Consider the following 15,259-nt stretch of genomic DNA (forward strand, 5'->3'; position numbering starts at 1 on the left):
CCTAGAGGGGTGGGTGTCTCCAGTGATGGGCTCTCCCTGAGTCACATTTTCATAAACGGCTACCCTGCGTTGCCTGGGGATGGATGTACGTCATGTGGGAGACGGATCTGGGCATGCCCTGTGTGCCTTGTGGGAACGCAGAGGCTGAGTTTCTTGGACCCCAACATTAGATGCTAGAGTTCAGATTCCGTGGGTGTGGCCCTGGGAGTTCCCCTGAGGCTCTGAGGTGCTTATTTTGGAGTGTCTTAAAGCGGAACAACAGCCCCCAGATGATGCCAAGTTGTGGATGTTGTGTTTTGTCAAAGGACCGAGGGGAGCCGGGGCTGGAGGTGAGACTTAGGGTGAGGGTCATCTGGAGCCAGGTGACCGTTGGGGGGATCTCATGATGAAGAGGCCGCAGACTAGGGATGGAGGAGCTGGGGAGCAGTGTCCTGTGTCCCTGGCTACAGAGAGGTCCAGCCCAGTTACAGTGTCTTCTTCTTGCTTTGCTATTGTATTTCCCACCCTGAGATGGACGGTGGAGATGGTTTTGACTGTCGTCTGGTCGTGTCCCTTCTTATAACCAGAGAGGAAGCGTGTGCTGAGCCAGTGCTCACCTAGAGCTGGGGTCACAGTCACACAGATGGTGTTTGTCTCAGACCCAGGACATCGGTGGTCCTTATGTCCTGAGGTCTGGAGAACAAGATGAGGAACAATAGGAAAGAATTACATCTTGCTAGGGACTCTGTTGGCAAGGGGTCTGGGGAGGTTAGGGAGACTGCGGGACCCCAGAGGAGGCTGGAGGAGGCCAGGGAGACTGCGGGACCCCGGGGGGAGGCCAGGGAGGCTGCGGGACTCGGGGGGGGGGGAGGCCAGGGAGGCTGTGGGACCCCTGGGGAGGCCGGAGGAGGCCAGGGAGGCTGCAGGACCCCGGGGGAAGGCCGGAGGAGGCCAGGGAGGCTGCAGGACCCTGGGGGGGCCGGAGGAGGCCAGGGAGACTGCGGGATCCCGGGGGAGGCCATGGAGGCCAGGGAGGCTGCAGGACCCCGGGGGAGGCTGGAGGAGGCCAGGGAGGTTGCGGGACCCTGGAGGAGGCCAGGGAGGCTGGGGGAGCCTGGGGGAGGCTAGAGGAGGCAGGAAGGTCTGTGGTCCCATGTCCTCTCTTTGTGCTTTATTCCCTCAAAGCTAGTGTAACTGTTCTAGCGGATGGCCAGGGGACAGTGTGACCCTAGCTTATCCCGTGACAGACTACAGTTGGTTCTCCAGGATACGCTCCCCCAGGCATGGCCTTGTCTCCAAGGGGCAGGTGCCCTGGGCTCTCTGCTGTAGGCAGTGCCCAGAGGCCTGCTCCCCAGCTGCAGAGAAAGGCGGAAATTGCCGGCTCCTGTCCCAAGGCCTCTGGGCCTGTCGCCAGGAACTGGAACAGCAATTAAATGAAATGAGATCCTTCGATGCAAGTGTCATGTCGTGTGTGTGTGTGTGTGTGTGTGTGTGTGTGTGTGTGTGTGTGTGTGTGTGTGTTGGATGCAGAGGCTGCAAGGCAGAAGTGGGTTGTGTCTATCGTCTATTAGCCTGGATCAGGAGGCAAGGAGATATGGAGCTGTGTTGTTGGTTAAGATCACAGGACACTGCCATCCTGGTCCTTCACTGCAGGCCAGGCCAGTGCTGCCTTAGTTGGGTTCTGGCTTTTCCGGCCCACATCTTTCTGCTTCCTCAGGCCCGTGTTTCCTTACTGGGCTGGTCCCCATCATGTCCTCCTGGCCCAGTTCACCGGTCTCATCATTCTGCGGGAGGCAAGCCGCAGCCTGCTGTCACAGTGAGCCCTGCAGCCCTGCCAGTTTGTAGGTCAGCAGTGGGCGAACAGTAACAGTTTTATGATGGCCCAGCCCAGACTTTCCCATACTCCTGAAGGTAGGCCTCAGGCCCCAGGGGCACTCTGGGAATCCTGGAATCCTGGACGCCCGCCCCCATATCCTTGGCTTGTTTAAATCACGCTGCCTCGGGGCTGGAGACATGGCTCAGCGGTTAAGAGCACTGACTGTTCTTCCGGGGGTCCTGAGTTCAATTCGCAGCAACCACACGGTGGCTCACAGCCATCCTTAATGAGATCTGACATCTTCTTCCTGTGCGTCTGAAGACAGCTGCAGTGTACTTATATGTAATAAATAAAATCTTTAAAAAAAACACGCCGCCTCAGTTTCCCTATGTGTAAAACCAGGATGAGGCAGTGTTCCTCTTCTCAGCTTGTTTATGGAACTTGGAGGATTTAGACCCAAGCCACTGGCTGTGTGTAGTAGTTGCATAGTTGTTCCGATCCTTAGACCTGAGTCAATTACCCAACCCATGTCTTGTGGGTTGCTGTAATTTCTTGAGTAGTTAGTGTCTGTCACAGACGGTATTTGTGATTGATAGATAGATCACAATGGGAAATCTTCCCAGCATGCACTGGGGAGTAAAGAGAAATAGGTGTGGGGCCTTCCCTGAAGGGGCCTGCCTCTGTGGAGGTGGCCACTCTGCCAGGGCACACCTCCGTCAGGCAGGGCTTGAGCCTTGGCAACTGTGTGAGGGAGGGCTGTCTTGCTTCTGGGCCCGTGTTTCCTGTAGGTAGGGAACTTAGAAACAGACCATCTGAGCACAGTCCAGTTTCCTAGAGGGAACTTGTGCTTTTCAGGGACAGGGAAGGGGGCGCTCATACAGCGCTGCCTTTTCCTTAATGTTTTTGAGGCAGTGTCTCAGGTAGCCTAGGTTAGCTCAGGCTGAGCACTGCTCACATTTCTGGGATGGACATTTTGGCTCCTTCACATGAATATTTAGTTCTGCCCACCAGTGCCGGAGCAACCCCTGTCCTGCCCCGTTTGTGACAGCCAGAAATGCCTACAGACTTTGCCCAGTGTCCATGGGGCACTCACCGCCTGTGGTTCTTTGTATCTTTCGGGGTAGGGAAGCCACGTTCAGCTAAGTCTGCTGCTGCCCACATCTGTCTGTAGCTTCCATCCCTGAAATGCTTTCAGTGTGTGCCAGGCACTGCAGATGCCCTCTTGCCCTGCTACCTTTGTCTTGGCAGTTCAGTGTCGGGGGTGGGGGAGCATGGATTATTCTGAGGGGGGCAGTGAGGAGCAGTCAGCCTGGTCCCCCCAACCCTGGAGTCCCAGTATCCCTATCCAAGGAAATGCCATGGGCTGCTTTGGGATTGAGGTGAGTGGCTTGCCCAGGATGTGAAGCCCATGGCTTTGGCTGCTCTGTAGTAGCAGCAGGCCTTCCCTGCAGGCCCTGGGAGCCTCTCAGCACAGATCCCTACGGGGATTAAGTGGGTTCATTTGATCGAGAACGGGAACTTGAGCAGGCAGCTTATCTCCTTCGAGATAAAAGCTGGGTAGGCCGAGAGCCACCTGGCCTGTGGAAGAAGTGCAGGATTTTATCCTCCCTTCTCCTGCTTGCCGCACTCTGGGCCTGGGGCTTCCTTGGTGGCGGTCCTTGCGATCCTTGCCAGCATTGGGGACTTTGCACTGTGGACCAAGGCTGCGGCTGCGCCCCGCTAAGGAGGCTTACGTTGTATCTGCCTTTATACTCAGTTTTCGTGTTCCCATGTTTTGAATGAAGACCTGAGGTCGTGAATCCAGCAGCTCAGTCCTTGACAGTAGGTGTGTGGAAGCTTTGGGGCAAAGCAGGAGTGACCGGGTACAGAGTCCCCTTGGTGCTAAAGGGCCTGTGACCTCAGTGCCTGCTCTGCAGGGCAGCTTTGCTGGCTGGCCAGGTCACTAAAAGCTTGTGTGATGGGGTGGGAACTTGGATGGCTTGGGACTCTCTTGGGCAAAGCTGCCATCATTTCTACCAGTTTCTAGGATGTCTAGGGCCGGGATGTTGCCATGGAGACCCCACCATTGGTTGTGTCTCTCGGGTAACAGGAGACATGATTACCGCCACGCCACTGTAGGTTGAGACGGCAGTGGGTGGAGAAAAGTTTCCCATCTCTGTCACTGCCAAGGCCAGGCCCTAAGCTAGAAGCCAGCCCAGGGTCTCCTGGCCTGGACCAGCCCTGTCACAGAGATACTGAGGACTCCTTGCTGTGCCTCACTGGTGGCTTCCCCAGGTCTTGCCACACTGCTTTTATTTATTTTTTTCTTTCCTGCATGCTGTCCCACCCACCCAGAGGCCTTTCCCTAGAGACAGACATGGAGTCTTTGTGGCCAGTCAGGTCTCCTCAGCTCATGGCCTTTTCAACAGGCCCCAGGTGGTCTTGGGGAGAGTTAGGGAGTCACAACAGGGCGGGCGGGCGGGGCCAGTGGCTCCCACGCACCATGCCCACCCATTGGCTGGCTCTTCCCACTGCTCAGGGGTCGGCATCATGGTAGGCATTAGCCTTGCTTTATGATTTTACAGATTCATTCTTAGGAGAGGACTTAGTCAGCCCACAATTCTCCAAAATGACTTTTAGAGAATGTATAGAGTTTTACACACAGTTGGCCACGCTGTTTCTCTTGTGTGTGTGTGTGCGCGCGCGCACACACACACACACACAAACACGCACACTTCAGTGTTATTATTCAGATGTTTCTTGTGTTCCCTAGAGACAGTCTGTCTCACTTAGGGTTTTACCACTGTGAACAGACACACCATGACCAAGGCAACTCTTATATGGAGAACATTTAATGGGGGCTGGCTTACAGGTTCAGAGGTTCAGTCATTATCATCAAGGGAGGAGCATGGCAGCATCCAGGCAGGCATGGTACGGGAGGAGCTGAGAGTTCTTCGTCTTCATCTGAAGGCTGCTAGCAGAATACTGGTTTCCAGGCAGCTAGGAAGAGGGTCTTAAAGCCCATGCCCACAGTGACACACCCACTCCCAACAGGGACACACCTTCTATTTGAGCCACTCCCTGAGCGGAACATAGACAAGCCATCATACAGTTTTCTTTTCTCTTTTCTTTTCTTTTCTTTTCTTTTCTTTTCTTTTCTTTTCTTTTCTTTTCTTTTCTTTTCTTTTCTTTTCTTTTCTTTTCTTTTCTTTTCTTCTCTCTTCTGTCTTCTGTCTTCTGTCTTCTCTCTTCTCTCTTCTCTCTTCTCTCTTCTCTCTTCTCTCTTCTCTCTTCTCTCTTCTCTCTTTTCTCCTTTTTCCGAGACAGGGTTTCTCTGTATATCCCTGGCTGTCCTGGAACTCACTCTGTAGACCAGGCTGGCCTCGGAACTCAGAAATCTGCCTGCCTCTGCCTCCCAGAGTGCTGGGATTACAGGCGTGCGCCACCACCACCCGGCTCATCACACAGTTTCTTACTGGGACCTGGACTATCTGAAGTAGGCTAGGCTGGCCAGCCAGGGGGGTCTCAGATGTTTCTACCTCCCATCTCGCCATTGGTGAGACCTCACAGGTTGGGGATCCAGATTCAGGTCTGCTGGCACGCTTTGGAAGGCGGCGCGTTGCCGACTGAGCCATCTTCTCTGCCCCACAGTTACTTAAAGCACATTTCTTTTTCTCATTTAAAAACACCGTTATGCGACTAGAAAGGTGGTGTAGCAGTTGAAGCACCGTCTACTCTTCCAGAGGACCCAGGCATGGTTTCTAGCGCCCACACGGCAGCTCACAGCCATCTCTAACTCCAGTTCCAGCTGATCTGATACCCTCTTCCGACCCGTTGGCACCGTGTGTATGGGATGTACCTGTGTTCTTGTAGGCAGGGCAAGCAGACACATAAACCGGGCATAAATAAGTCTTCAAAAAAAAAAAAAAACCAATGTCATTGACCTAGCCACACAATCCAATATTACTCAGCTACAAAATGGAGTGAAACACCACAGCTCTACCCCTAGAGCATGACCCAGAGTGACCTGGAAAGGGAAGAGGGAGCACCAGAAGCCCCAGGGAGCTGAGGGTGACGCCTCCATTAAAGATGGATCTGAGGAGAACAGAGGAGCAGTTGGGAGGGTTCTCAGGAGACTTCAGTGGACACGGTCACTTAGGGCAGCAGAATATTCTGGAACTACATAGCAGTGGTTGTCCAGACTTGGGTATGCCAAACAGCATTCGATTGTTTGCGTTGTAATGACTATTCCATATTTTTTGTCTCAATAAATACATGTAAAAACTAATGAAGTTTATTTGTTTTGTTTTATTTTATTGGTTTTTATTGTTTTTTTGGATTTGTTTTTTTCGAGACAGGGTTTCTCTGTGTAGCCCTGGCTGTCCTAGAACTCACTCTGTAGACCAGGCTGGCCTCGAACTCAGAAATCCGCCTGCCTCTGCCTCCCAGAGTGCTGGGATTACAGGCGTGCGCCACCACCGCCCGGCCAGCTATTTAATTTTTAAGTGAACATTTGTTATAGGGGCTGGAGAAATAGGTGCTCGGCAGTTCAGAGCATTTGTTGCTCTTGCAGAGGGGACTCGTGGGTTCAAATCCCAGCACCCACACAGTGGCGGCTTTTAGCCATCTGTAACTCCAGTTGGAGAGGACCCGATACCCTCTACTGGTCTCCACAGATATTGTCACATATAGTGGTTGGTGCATAAACATACATGTAGGCAAAACATCCACAAACAGGTATTTTGAAAATTACATTAATTTTATTTATTGTGTCTGCTGGGAAAGTGGCTTAGACACTTAGACTGTGGTGCATACATGCATACATGAAGTCAGAGCACAGCTTGCGGGAATCGGTTCTCCTAAAGCTATGTGGGTTCCAGGGATTGAACTCCAGTTGCCGGCCTTGGTGGCAAGTGCAGTAACCTCAAGTTTTCTTTATTAATCTTCTTGGCTCGGCACTTTGTAGTCTTGTGGTTTAGCGTCACTGTAGGATGAGTGACGGCATGTCAGGTCAGCCGGAAAATGTTAGTGGTAGAATTTGAATTCGGGCCTCACCCTATCCTAAGATTAAGAATCGATCCCAGATTGTAAGGCTCTAGGGCCGTCCCTGATGGACAGGGATGGGCTCTTGCATGAGCTGAATTGCTGCCCTGGGTGATGGGCAGGCTCCCTTGCTTGTGTGTGTGTGTGTGTGTGTGTGTGTGTGTATGAGTGATCTGGAGTCCCTTGGGCCTGGCACACAGCCCGAAGCAGAAACCTAACTGGACCAGGCTGTGTGTCAGTACCGGTCACTTCCGGAGCGCAGAGTGCTGGGTGCTGGGTCTCTCTCCGCCCTTACCCCGGGTGATCTTGGCTTCCAGACACATGCTGAGCTGGGCTGAGAAAGGACCTCTAAGAATAGTGTCTTCTCCCTCCCTGGCCTCCTTGAGCCTCAGTTTCTCCAATTGTATGATCAGCCCAAGAGTGAGTCTGGGATCAACATCTCAGAATGCAGAGCTGCAAAGCTGGGGTGTAGCGTGGAGGGGTGCTGAGATGTTACCCCATTTTCTAGACTGGACACACTGAAGTGACTCAGGGTAGCCCCAGCTTGCAGCAAGCACAGGGCAGAGTGCGGTGAGCCAGGCTCTGAGGGTTGATCCTCCTTGCAGGGGTATGGAGGAACGTCAGTCCCTCCTGGGTCCACACTGGGCACCGTGGGGTGGACAGTCGTGCCAGGGAGTGTCAGCACACACAGGGGACTTTGTGAATGGGGTGTAGGAAGCAACGGTCTGCCTCCCACGTGACACCTCCAATGCCAGCTGCCTCCTCTAGCTCTGGTTGCAGGACTCTTGACTGTCCCTTGAGCCCTGGGTGACAGATCTCTTTAATCCACTTCTTGACCCAGACAATTAATTGCATTCTGGAGAGCAATCGCAGCCCTGATCTCCGCTGTAGCCCCTGGCCCAGCACACGCCGCCTCTGGTGGCCTGCACCTCTTCCCTGGGCTGAGGCTGGGACCCTCTGCAGCAAGCCTAACTTTCCCTGGGCTCTGGGTTGAGTCTCCCTAGAGCAAGCTTGGTGGGCAGGGTTGGCCATTTTCCTACCCAGCCTGGTGACTCCATACCAGGCCTGTGAGGCAGCCAGCCGCGCTATGTCCTCTCTGCCGTCCTCAGATGCCGATCAGCATCCCGCATCTGCTCTCCTGATCTCTGCCCCGCCCCCAGTTCTCTAGGCCAGGAATACACGGAGACAGCTGGGAAGGTTAAGTCCTCTCTGTGGGGCCTTCACCCCTCTTCCTGCATCTCCCCCGCCCCCCACCCGCGTGCTGGGGATGTAGTCGCTGAGTGGCAGGGTGCTGGCTTTGACATGCCTGGGAGCCTAGTTTCTACCCCACTCCTAGCTGCTCAAAAGACAAAGCTAATAATAAAAGTAGTAATAGTATCAGAGCGGCACTTGTTGGGAGTGGTGGTTTGTAAGGGGCTAGGCCCGTGTGCGTGACTGCTGACGGACAGGTGGATAGCAGATGGCGTCTCGGGTTGCCTGGGCCTCTGTGGGCTCCCGGCCTGGTTTGTCCTGGCCTGGCCTGTGCTTGGCTGTGAGCCAGACTGCCTCTGACCACAGAGAGGCCCCTTCTCTGGGAAGGCGGTCGGTCGATGCGGCTTCTTCCTGGCCTCGGCCTCTAATTGCTCCCTCTGGTTCTGTCTTTTGTAGCTGGTCTCCCCCTCCCCCATCCCGCCCTGGGTGAGAAGCTGGATGGCTCGCCTGAGAAGCCAGGCCTTGAGTCCTGAGCCGCATGGAGAGGTGGAGGGGTGGGTAGTCTGGGGGAAGGGCCAGGCTCCCAAGTCCTGAGTGAGGGTGGAGGGTACGCTCCCCATCCCCCAATTCTCCCTGTCTCTGTGGTGGTTCTGCGGCTGGGGGTTGTTTCCATTTGTGAGGTGGGGTTGGGAAGGCTGGCACCCTCCTCACATTACCGTGACTGGTACAAAGCCCACATGGTGGCTCTGGGTATTGTTCCCATGATGTCAGTCCCCCTCCCCCAGTCATTACATTGTACCCAGACTGAAGAGGCCTGATGTCTTGGGGAGCCAGGCAGGTGCACTTGGGGGCCTTGTATTCTCGTGATAGTGGGCAGCTCTGCTTTCTGTTTCTCTTCTGACCTTGTGATCCTCTTGGTGCAGCCTGTGTCCCCTCACTCTGTCACTAAGGCCGTGTCATGTGGTGTGCTCCCCCTGTGGCCCCCCCATCCCCCCATCCCATACTGCTGGCCTTCCAGGCCTCGTTTTCACAGCTCCTGCCCTGCTCCTGGGAGGGCTGCAGGGGTGAGGCTGCTGCCATCCGCCTCCTGCCGTGGCCGTGGCAGCCGAGCTGCTGGAGCTGAGACCTCGGTGGCCTCCCTGTGATTGCTTCTCTGCAGCTTCAAGGAGAGCCGCTGAGGGCGGGCGTCTCAGCTGTCACTTGAGAAGGAAAATAAAATATCCCCATCGCTTCTAAATGGAAGGGCGGTGGAGTCGTCTCCTTTGCCTGGCTGTCTCAGCTGCTGACGCCCACAGTGACACCGGCCCCTGGGGGACAGGGTAGGCTTCCTGTTTACCTGGTGTGGAAAGATGTGCCCGGCCAGGCTACCCTGGGAGGATGGGGGACCCCCCCAGGTCCCACAGAGCCTTGGATCTGGCTACTCCAGCTTTGGGCATCTGGGCTGCGTTGGTTCAAGTCCTCAAACAGCTGTTTGTATAGGATTGGCATGGGGTTGGCATGGAGGGTGGGGTGGGGTGGGGAGGGTTTCACGTGTGCGTTGAGGGCTGGACTGGATTGTGTCTAGTTCGGAGCATTTCTAGGATATTACATCTCTCGGTGTTCCTGCAGTTGGATCTCTTGGCTGTAGAACTTGGCGGAGGGGGGTGCGGGGGTTCATTTAGGGGAAGCCAGGCTCCTGGTGAGCAGTGCTACCTCTCCAGGTGTCTGTTGGGGGCTGCCGGAAGCGGAGGGTCCTGAGTGGGAACTAGGTGCCGAGTGCCTTGCTCCCGACACCGGGGCAACAGTGGTCTGGCTTGGAGTGTGGGCTGCAGGGCAGGGTCTGCCTCGTGCTTACGATTGGGTTCCAGGGCCTGCCTGGCCATAGTTCCTCTGCCTGGGGACCAAGGGTTGTCTGTCTTTCGGTCATGGACAAAGCAGAATGACTGCTGGCCAGGAAGAGGTTGGCAGGTAATGAACATCTGTGCCGAGCGCCTGTGCTGAGCGCCCCCTGGGGTCGTCACCAGTAGATAGTTTCTGTCATCTGTTGTCTAGGGCATAGGAGCTAGGAGGTACAGGCCTTGACCTGGCTGGATCCTCGAAGAGCACAGGGCTGGACCTTGAGGAGCACAGGGCTGGACCTTGAGGAGCACAGGGCTGGACCTTGAGCACGGGACTAGGCCTTGGGGAGCACGGGGCTGGGCCTTGAGGAGCACAGGGCTGGGCCCTGAGGAGCACAGGAGCGCAGGCTGGGCCTTGAGGAGCACAGGGCTGGGCCTTGCTCCTGGGTATCTGCAGCGGGCTCATGGCTTAGGTCCAGTCTTTCTGTGGAAGGAGACAGATAGGGTCTTGGGAGGGCACTCTCTCAAGTCCAGAGACTGCTCTGGGTATGCAGGCTGGCCCTGCCACCCCATGCCTGTAAACCCTGAAATGTGAGAGCAGGTCCTTGTGCCAGGCCCCAGGCCCCAGGCCTCCACAGCTAGCTGGTTCTTTGTCCTGAGCCCCTCACTGCAGCTCCACTTCCGTGTGCCCCTCCCCCATTGTAGGTTTGCTGAGAGTTCTAGAGCTGCCTCTCCTGGTGCCCCCCGAAGGGGGCGTGGCCATGTCTTGGCTGTCTAAGGTCTGACCTCTTTCTGTGTTTATGGCCCCTTGTCTTACTGCCTGGCCTGGAGTAAGGGGTTCATTCCCTTTGGTGGCCTATTGTTCTCAAGGGCAGCCTCTTGTCCTCCTGTTACTTTGTTTCTGAGCTGGGTAGGGGACAGTCAGGTGGCTTCCTGGAGGAGGAGGAGGAGGAGGAGGAGGAAAAGGAAGAGTCAGTGCTTGTTCCATTCCTGGGAAGGAGGGATGGGGGAACAAGTTGGCTAGTCTGCCTGTGGGCCTGCCTTTGAGGACAGTGCCGCCTGAGGCCCGGGAGAGGTGCCTTGGAAAGCGTCCCCTCCCCCAGCGGCTCTGCTGGGAACTGACTTCTAAGCCCCAGGGGGTAGGAGGGGCCCCTGGAGGGGGAGCTTGATCTGAGCTGGGAAGGAGGGGCACCCCACACTCTGTCTGCCGAGTGAGGGCTGTTCCAGGAGCATCTGGCTGGGAGCACTGGGTGAGAGGAGCGGAGGCTCTGCAGACATGGCTTGCCAAGTGTGCCCGGGGGCAGGAGGGGCAGGATGGAGAGGAGAGTGCATGCCTGCCGTGTGTGTGTGTGTGTGTGTGTGGGGGGGGGGCCAGCGGCGTGCCCGTGCATGGGACATTGCTGATGGGAGAGGAATGAATGAAAGCAAGGGAGGCTTGCTGAGTGTGCCCGTGAGCCGGGGAACCCAGGGGGTGCTCCCTGTGGCAGCAGAGTGCTCCCCATCGCAGGCGGCAAGGCCACCTGCTAGTAGGAGTATTGCACATGGGAACCAGCTGACTGTCTGGGCTGTGTGAGTGTGTGCTCATGTATGTGCGTGTGTGTGTGTGTGTGTGTGTGTGTGTGTATTTGCAAGCCTGTTATTACTTGATCTCTTTTGTTGTGACAAAGCACTCTGACCAAAATCAACTTGTAGAGAAAAGAATTTATTTCTACTTAAACTTTCTGGATCATAGTCCATCTTTGAAGGAAGTCAGGGCAAGAACTCAATCAGGAACTGAAGCTCAACTGCGTAGGGGTAGGGACGGTGCCACCTATAGTGTGCCGGGGCCCGCCCACATCAGTCATTAGTCAGGCCAGGCTAATAGAAACAATTCTTCACTAGAGGTTACTTCTCTTAGGCGACTCTAGGTTGTGTCAAATTGACAATAAAATGTGGGACAAGGCCTGTGTATGAGCTGCACCCATCTTCCTAGTGCCCCAGTAGCCCTGGCCCAGGCTCTGCTGTATCTGTGGGGAGTGGGGTGGTGGTGGGGGGCGTAGGCTCTAGGTTCAACCTCAGCCTCCTTCCTGTGAAGCTGGGACAGCCACCTCAGGTAACTGTCAGCACTAAATGAGGGGCTGGGGGTACCAGACCACCTCTTTGTCTTCTTCCCGAGCTGTCCACAGGCCTGCTCTTAGCCCACTGTGGGCAGTTGCTCTGGCCCTCTGTTGGCTCTGTGGGGTCCACGTGAGACGCCCTCCTTCACATCCAGGGTGCTATCTGCTTGGTGGCATTCCCTGTTGGGCCCCTCACCTTGTGCCACTTCTGCTGTCCTCCAGAGTGTCATGGGACCTTGTTCCTCCCCAGCCAAGGTCTGGCTGAAGGCCTTGCTGCTCAGGCTGAATCCCACCAGATGTCCCTGCGTGGGTGGCCATGCCTGCCCTGTCCAGTGCCTTGCATGGGACCCAGCTGTCCCTGTGTCTCGTGTGCATGTTCCTGCCGGTTTCTGCCAGCATGTTCCCCAGCAGTCCTCCTGGGAGATCCTAAATGGGGGCTGCCCGCCTCCTGCCTGAGTGCTGTGTGTCACAACTGGCCTACCTTGATCCTGCACACACCCAGGCACTGCAGTGAAGGGGTCCCAGGCAGTGAGGGCCTGAGGAAATGGCCCTGCTTCCCAGCTGACCTCCCAGGGTAGAGGCCAGGGAGAGAGGGTACCCGCCTTCAAGGGCCGGAGCTGCCTGACCGTCACAGACAGGCTGCAGGTGGCTGGCCGCCGAAGCTTCCGGGAGCCATGCCCGTCCTCCCCACTCCAGCTTCCCACAGGGCTCCTCTCTGGAGTTGCTGCAGATGGCAGGACCCCGTGCCAAGCCCCGGGGCATCACGGCAAACAAAGGCGTGAGGAGGACGCAGGGCAGAGAGAAGCAACTGCACAGTCTCCTGCGAGTCGCCGGCAGCTGCCCCTTCAAGCCGGGAGTTTAAGGGGCCTGCCAGGGCAGGCAGTGCGGGAGCGCAGGGCCTGGAGCTGGGCTGCCAGCCCTGGAGCGAGTCTTGGCAGTGCCAGCCAGCAGTCTCGGGAGCACACAGGATACACATTCTGGCTCCTTACCCACTCAATTCCGCATGTCTGTGAGGTTGTTTCTGCCACTGCGAACATTTCAGAGATGTGACATTAGGGCACAGAGAGGGGAGGCTACTGGCTTCCAAACTGCACAGCTGGGCACCTGGGGTGCTCACTCCAGAGCCTGAGCAGGATACACCCTCACCGTCTTCCGGCCTCTTAGCTTTATGGTTCTAACGTGGCTTGGGGCTGAGCTGTTGGTGCATCGGGACGTGTCTTGGAGATTTTGGGGACCAGCTTGTCTCCCAGGGAGGATCGAGGTCAGGGTGTCAGACCTGTCACAGCCGTCAGTGCCATGTGGACTGTGGTTGGCTATCCATTGCGCTTTGTCCCTGGTGCATTGTTTTGCCACACAGTAAAGAACAAATGAATGTTGAGTGGAGGTTGTAGAATTGCAGTTCTAGCTGAGGCTGAGGCAGGAGGATCGTGAGCCTCTCTAAGCAGGAGCCTGTTGTAGGTGCAGGTCACACAGCAGGTGCCATCTTGGCTGTGCACAGATTCTATCATGCTTGCTGCCTATGAGTGCCAGCTGCTTCTCGATTATTATTATTATTATTATTATTATTATTATTATTATTGTGAGCGCTTGGCATTGTCTTAATTTCAGCCATCTTGGTGGGGAGTGGTGGTGGCTCCAGACTTAATCTGCACTCTGGAAGGGTTGCCCTGCGCCGTTGGTCATTGTCCGCTTTGGGGCGTTGGTGTTCCTGTGCTGCCGTTCAGGTCCAGCCTCTCTGCTGCCCTGTCTTTGCATGATGACTTGGGATAAGAGATTTTGTTTGTTTTGACCCAGCAGCCCCGGGGTTTTGAACCTAAGGCCCCATACATGTGGGGCAGGGGTTCTACCACATAGCCACCCCACCACCCCTGCCCTTCTTTTTGCATTTTATTTTAGACAGGCTCTCACTAAGTTGCCCAGGCTGACCTAGAGCTCTGTGTAGTTCGCTGGCCTTGAACTGGTGATCGTTGTGCCTCAGCCCGCTGTGTCTGATGTGGTGTGACGTCCACCTTGGGTTACCCGGCACTCTTAGGGAGTTGGGAGTACAGTGGTAAATGGGCCTGCCTGACAGGTGCCAGTTCATTGGCTTGTTCTTGGGGTCCTGGGGGGAGTTGCTGGGGCGGGGTCATGAGAAGACCTTGTTCACCTCAGAAGCTGTAATGTTTAGTGACAAGACCTCCGTTTTCTCCCACAGTGCTCCTGAGCCTTGAGGGACGCAGTCTGCTGGTGGACATTTCTGGTAGGTCCATCTTTATTACTACTTGCTGTCTTGGGTGTCTGTGTGTGGGGTCCGTACTGCTTGGATATTTGATGGAAGCTGGTGTGGAGTGTGGGAGGCAGGCAGGAGTGGTGTGGAATGGTGCTTGGGACCTTAGAGTTGCCTGGATGGGACAGGGAGCAGCTGGGGACTGTGACACCTCCTCCCCTCTCCCACTCCGGCCGCTCTTGGAAGAATTTGTTCTTTATTCATTAATGGATTAGATGTGTGTTATGTCCTTTCTCTTGTGGTAGTGGGGATGGACTGTAAGCCTCACGCATGCTAGACAAGCACTAACCACTGAGCCACACCTCCAACCTTTTTTTTTTTTTTTTTTTAAATATCCAGACAGGGTCTCATTAAGGCCCTGGATGGCCTTGAACTCACTTCATAGATCAGGTTAGGCTTTGAGCTTGAGCTCCTCCTGCCACCTGGATGACAGGCCTGGCTCCTTGAACTCTTGATTTCTTTCTGAAGCACCTACTGTGTGTAGGTCGAGCAGTGGGTGACCGAGGGAGCCTGCTGTGTCCTGTCCTCAGTGAGCGCACAGCCAGCAGTCAGCAAGCCTGACTGAGTGCGTACTGTTGGGTGACAAAGGAACCCAGGCAGGAAGAGTTATGGAGGCACGCGTGGGACGAGGTATGGAGTTCCTCCTATGGAGTCTTGGAAAAATGACATTGAGTCTGGAGCTGTGGCTCAGTGGTTAAGAACACTGGGTGTTCTTCCGGAGGACCTGGCCAGCTTGGTTTCCTACACCCCTGTGGCAGCTCAACACCGTTGCCAGCTCTAGTTCCGGGGGACTCTGACTCCCTCTTCTGACCTCTACACACATCAGTCATGCATGTGGTATGCAGACATACACACAAATGCTCATGCACGGAAAATAAAGAAGATGGTGTTGGATCGAGGCCTGGGAAGGGGAGAAGGTTGATGTCTGGGGGAGGGCATTTGGCAGAGGGCACACACCCCCTGCAAAGGTCCTGGTACCGTCTCCACGGGGCTGGCTGGCTGGCTGGGACTCCTCTCTTTGTTTGGAGCCCCAGTAGTCGGGAGTGGGGTGTGTGTGTAACCCTTCCCCTTC

At 55.6% G+C, this 15,259-nt stretch overlaps 1 protein-coding gene across 22 annotated transcripts in view; it reads left to right on the plus strand.

Annotated features, from left to right (window-relative positions):
* The window catches only part of Ncor2 (nuclear receptor corepressor 2), a 162,324-nt gene that overhangs the window by 13,056 nt on the left and 134,009 nt on the right, over positions 1-15,259 (plus strand). For 21 of the 22 annotated variants that reach the window (XM_052167904.1, XM_052167921.1, XM_052167923.1 and 18 more), the window contains exon 2: positions 14,116-14,160. The exons of the other annotated variant lie outside the window; for it this stretch is intronic. The gene's annotated coding sequence lies outside the window, so the exon portion shown is untranslated. The remainder of the gene's footprint in view (positions 1-14,115; positions 14,161-15,259) is intronic. 22 annotated transcript variants of the gene reach the window in all.

The sequence above is a fragment of the Apodemus sylvaticus genome, chromosome 22 (genome assembly GCF_947179515.1).
Source record: "Apodemus sylvaticus chromosome 22, mApoSyl1.1, whole genome shotgun sequence".
Classification (NCBI taxonomy): domain Eukaryota; kingdom Metazoa; phylum Chordata; class Mammalia; order Rodentia; family Muridae; genus Apodemus; species Apodemus sylvaticus.